This window comes from Anneissia japonica, unplaced genomic scaffold (assembly GCF_011630105.1).
Source record: "Anneissia japonica isolate Jap-2015-1 unplaced genomic scaffold, ASM1163010v1 scaffold251325_len469956_cov165, whole genome shotgun sequence".
In the NCBI taxonomy this organism is placed as follows: Eukaryota; Metazoa; Echinodermata; class Crinoidea; order Comatulida; family Comatulidae; genus Anneissia; species Anneissia japonica.
This window is the reverse complement of record NW_022730291.1, coordinates 213101-218576: the sequence shown is the minus strand read 5'-3', so window position 1 is coordinate 218576 and position 5476 is coordinate 213101. Positions and strand designations below refer to the sequence as shown.

Sequence of the window (5476 nt, the reverse complement as noted above, 5' to 3'; positions counted from 1 at the left end):
TATAGCTTCTATAGACCATTCATGTTAAATACATTGCCTATTAAATCGAAAAGCTCCAAGATAATTATACAAATAACCATCTCTAGAGTTGGATTTTAACCAGCGACCTTAAGGATTTCAGTGAATGATCTCTACAGTCTCGAGTTCTACAATCTGAGCTACCGAGGGAAACGTTCATATATGGGTAGCGTGGCCGAGCGGTCTAAGGCGCTGGTTTAAGGCACCAGTCATTTCGATGGCGTGGGTTCGAATCCCACCGTTGCCAATTGCTTTTGAATAAATATATTTTTTCTGATAGCCCCGTGTTTTTCAATCACCATCTATATGAGTATATTCTAAAATACTTTCAATAATAATTTACATCGTTTTCAGTTGTACATCATAATGTCTCCTGTAATTTAATCTCCATTTCTCCATTTTGCTGCCAACAAACTTTCGATCAACCACAAGAGGTTTAGCTTCATTCTGTTTCGAAACCCAGAAATCACAAAGTGACGATCTTCCACACTTCAAAATATATATTGATGATTATGAACTCCCCGACACCCAATCTACTAAGATTGATGGGGTCCATTTAGACAGCGGATTAAATTGGAAGAAGCATATCAACCAAATTGAAAACAAAGTAGGCCTATCCAAAAGCCTTGGTATCATTTTAAGGTTATCCTCATTTGTTCCCTTTAACGTTCTTCGTATTCTCTATTACTCCCTTATTCTTCCTTATTTGAGTTATTCCAATATTGTTTAAGGTAACACTTACCCCTCCAACTTAACTATACTCCAAACAATTCAAAAGATTAAGGCTATCAGGATTATATCTGGAGCCCAACCACCATCTCACACTTCTACTTTATTCTCTATCTCAATCTTCTTAAGCTCGCTGATATAAACTCCCTTCAACAATGTTTATTTATGTACAATTCTAATCACTGTATTGTACCAATTAATTTCTGTAAAATCCAATCACCAAATAAAATAAAAGAGAAAAAAAATCCCTCGAGCCGGATTTGAACCAGCGACCTAAGGATTTCAGTGAATGAACTCTACAGTCCTCCGCTCTACCAACTGAGCTATCGAGGGATATACAAATATACAAAACCCACTCGTTCAGGGAATCAAGTCATTTACCAAATGTAGTGTGCAATTAAATGAATTATTAATATTGATTTTGTGTCCAGATCTACCTCTACGGCTTTTCAAGTGTACATTTTGGACTGCATGGTAGAAACCCAACTATAACAATATCCGTCATACTTGTCATTATTTTCTTAAACTGTATAAATGTATACGATGGTTACCAAATAACTAACTACGGTACATAGCATGGGCGGATCCAGAAGTTTTCAAACGAGGGTGGGGGGGGGGGACACAACAGTTTCAGAATAGGTAAGTAAGTAGCACATAATTCATTCATTCATCTTTTATTTCAGAATTACAAATCCATAGAACAACAACAACAGAACAAGGCGATCAAGAGCACAAGAAAAAGTAGATAAACACAATTTGCTGTATCTACTGTACACAAAAGCAACATTGATTTGCATTTAAATTTTTAAAATTTTGCGGCAAAGTGGGGGGAGGAGGTGGCACGTGCCCCTGCCTCCACCTCCACCACTGGATCCGCCCCTGCTAGCGTTCTTCAGAACCTCGACTTACCGACAAACAACATATGGAAGTACACCAATGGCAGGCCAAAATGGTGCAAGCGCCATAAGTAAATAAATACTATGATTATTTAAATAGTATTCCCAATTATGGCTTCTACCATACAATAACCTATTTAAGTTACGGTATATTTTACAAAGCATGAAAAACCTTACCAATATCATAGTATATTTGTTTAGTTGATTTAAATTTTAGTTAGAGTGACAGGTATTCATTCATTTATTTATATAAAAAAAAAAATGGCTTGGCTGTGTATATGTCAAACATTCTAATGGTGAATAACAACCGAGTATCTTTAACATGATGACGGCTATTGGAACAATAACAACAACAAAACATTCACTAATTTAAAAAAAATTAATATCCCTCGAGCCGGATTTGAACCAGCGACCTAAGGATTTCAATGAAAGAACTCTACAGTCCTCCGCTCTACCAACTGAGCTATCGAGGGATCCTACTCCAAGCACGCACTCAAAGTCCGATTAACCGAACATCACAGACTCTCATTCAACCCACTAGGGACACTGACAATAAAAAACACATCTTTGTGGGTGGGTTTAGGTGAGGTCGTTGGGTGAGTGTGAGTCGTTGGGTGTGTGGGTGTGTGTGTGTTGAGAGTGAGATAAAGCAGGAGTTGGGTTAATCACGTCATTTTAAGCACATGATGCAGTACACGATGCAAATCCCTTGCTTAATGCGGTCATCCCATATGGTCTAGTGGCTAGGATTCGGCGCTCTCACCGCCGCGGCCCGGGTTCGATTCCCGGTGTGGGAAGTACATCATTTTCAAAGTATTCAACGTTGTGTTTGTATACGGAAGACTTCTATATTTCATGCAATATCAAACTAAAACTTTAGTACATTTATATAATTTAGGTTACCGTTTTGTATCTTTTGATGTTGAATCTCTGTTACAAATGTTCCCCTTACTAAGGTATTATTATAATTCTTGATAGGGTTTGCAATAAGAAATTGATACCTATTAATCTTAAGAAAAATACGTTAAGGAAACTACTTAGGGATTGCTGTACTAAAACTGTATTTACGTGTAATGATGAATTCTATAAACAAACTGACGGCGTCTCAATGGGCTCACTCCTTGGACCAGTTTTAGCCAATATTTTAATGACTGAACTAGAAGAGTCTATTGTTCCTAAATTTATAGAATCCGGTATTATTAAGTTTTATACTCATTTTGTTGACGACACACTAGTGCTAGCTACACCCAATGATTTTAGCGATAAATGCCTTTTTTCTGATAGCCTATTGGGTTTTCAATTATCGGTATTATGAATGTGCAAGACTCAATAGACATATTGTAATTCATTAATTTTACATTTTATTTTCACATCATATTATCTGGTCTCGGAACTCTCCAAATTGTCTGTATCGTATTGATTAAAAGCTGTTGTAGGCCTACAATGATTATTTAAATGCTATTTTATATAGTGATTTCTACCATACAATAACCTACTTCAATTTACAGATATAAAATATAATATTATAAATATTATAAATATTTATATAAATATTTGCAATTATGGCTTCTACCATACAATAAACTATTTAAGTTATCCTTTACAAAGCATGAAAAAACCTTATCAATATCATAGTTTATTTGTTTATTAATTTAAATTTTAGAGTGACAGGTATTCATTCATTTATATTTTTTAAAAGATGACAGCCAAGAGTCTTCAACATGATGATGGCTAGTGGAACAATAACACCAAAAATATTCAATAAAAAAAAATGTTGAAAAAAATGTAACATCCCTCGAGCCGGATTTGAACCAGCGACCTAAGGGTTTCAATGAACGAACTCTACAGTCCTCCGCTCTACCAACTGAGATATCGAGGGTTACATAGTAATTGCGCACTTAACAACAACATACAACAGACACTGAAACAACATTAACAATTCTTTAGGAGTGCGTTGGGGTGAGGACAGAAAATGAGACGTTGGGGTGTGTGTGCGTGTTGAGAGTGAGATAAAGCAGGAGTTGGGTTAATCACGTCAGTGGGGCTGAATTTTGCAATATTTGGCAGTAGGCCTACTTGATGCAATACATAATGCAATTCCCGTGTGTTACACCAGGTATCACATATGGTCTAGTGGCTAGGATTCGGCGCTCTCACCGCCGCGGCCCGGGTTCGATTCCCGGTGTGGGAAAGCATGTTATTTTTCTCAAAGTTCTCAACATTGTGCTGGTATACTCAAGACTGTCTTTATTTTATTGTCCATGCAATATCAAAACAAAACTTATAAATAAATGCATGAAATATAGAATAAAAATATTAATATATGAAAATTGATGTCAAGTGGTAAATATATAATAATGAATTTGAGAATAGATTAATTATATAATAATAATAATAACATTATTATTATTATTATTTTGTAGATGGATACATAATGATTACAATTTTGTTCAGACAATTAATTTAAAACTTTCATTTGATAGGCCTATCTATATTTTAGGAGAAACATGTCTTACTTGATGCATTTATATATTTTTTAAATATAGCTTCTATATACCATTATCCATTTACCATATAATTAATATAAAATAAAATTAATTGAAACGTCTCCAAGCTAATTATTAAAAAGCATCCTTCCATCCGGATTTGACCAGTGACCTTAAGGATTTCAGTTAATGAACTCTACAGTCCCCCGCTCTACAAAATGAGTTATCGAGAGTTATTAAACAAAACTTTAAATACGAGTAGTGTGGCCGAGCGGTCGAAGTCGCTGGTTTAAGGCACCAGTCATTTCGATCGCCTGGGTTCGAATCCCACCGCTGCCAATTACTTTTGAATAAATATATTTTTTCAATGATATCCCTGTGTTTTTTAACCACCATCTATATATGTGTATTCTAAAATACTTTCAATAATTTCTTACATTGTTCTCATTTCATATCAGTGTATTCTATAATACTTTACTTTCAATAATTATTTACATTACTTACATCATGTTGTCTAATTTCAGAATGCCCATTTTGCCGGTGTCATAATGAATACAAAATATAGACTTTACTATGGGTAGCGTGGCCGAGCGGTCTAAGGCGCTGGTTTTAGGCACCAGTCATTTCGATGGCGTGGGTTCCAATCCCACCGCAGCCAATCATTTTTTCGATAAATGCTTTTTTCTGATAGCCTATTGGGTTTTCAATTATCGGTATTATGAATGTGCAAAACTCAATAGACATACTGTAATTCATTAATTTAACATTTTATTTTCACATCATATTATCTGGTTTCGGAACTCTCCAAATTGTCTGTATCGTATTGATTAAAAGATGTTGTACAATGATTATTAAATGCTATTATTCAATGGTGATTTCTACCATACAATAACCTACTTCAATTATTCTTTACAGATATCATAGTTTACTTGTTTAATTATTATTTTAATACATTTACTGAGTTATTCAGTAAAACAATGAAGAATGTAAAATCCCTCGAGCCGGATTTGAACCAGTCACCTAAGGATTTCAATGAAGTAACTCTACAGTCCTTATAAATGAACTTTTAACTGTAAACCAACCTTAACGTTAACCTTAATTCTAACACTAAACATTACAAACTATTCACAATAGTTATTCATCGTATCCGTACTGTTACTGCTGATGTTAGATGAGTTAAACGCGTATTGCAGGAGGAAAAATACGCATACGCACAGCTAAATGTAAATACGCACGTATACTGATCATATCACTATAGCAACCGATGGCTGCTACAACAGTTGGTTATAAAATACTAAAATAAAAAGACGGCGATTGACTTATAAAGCAATTAGTAGAGCATGCATC

General features: G+C 34.8%; 6 non-coding genes across 6 annotated transcripts; 3 read left to right on the top strand and 3 right to left on the bottom strand.

Moving 5' to 3' along the window:
- Positions 1-183: 183 nt before the first annotated feature.
- On the top strand, positions 184-265 carry Trnal-aag. The gene has a single exon. It is a non-coding gene; the product is annotated as a tRNA-Leu (tRNA).
- A 727-nt stretch (positions 266-992) lies between these two features.
- On the bottom strand, positions 993-1080 carry Trnay-gua. The gene is given in 2 exon segments: positions 993-1028; positions 1044-1080. It is a non-coding gene; the product is annotated as a tRNA-Tyr (tRNA).
- Positions 1081-2028: 948 nt separating this feature from the next.
- On the bottom strand, positions 2029-2116 carry Trnay-gua. The gene is given in 2 exon segments: positions 2029-2064; positions 2080-2116. It is a non-coding gene; the product is annotated as a tRNA-Tyr (tRNA).
- Positions 2117-2368: 252 nt separating this feature from the next.
- Positions 2369-2440, top strand: Trnae-cuc. Its single transcript has one exon. It is a non-coding gene; the product is annotated as a tRNA-Glu (tRNA).
- Positions 2441-3434: 994 nt separating this feature from the next.
- On the bottom strand, positions 3435-3522 carry Trnay-gua. Its single transcript is given in 2 exon segments — positions 3435-3470; positions 3486-3522. It is a non-coding gene; the product is annotated as a tRNA-Tyr (tRNA).
- A 240-nt stretch (positions 3523-3762) lies between these two features.
- Positions 3763-3834, top strand: Trnae-cuc. The gene has a single exon. It is a non-coding gene; the product is annotated as a tRNA-Glu (tRNA).
- The last annotated feature ends 1642 nt before the right edge of the window (positions 3835-5476 follow it).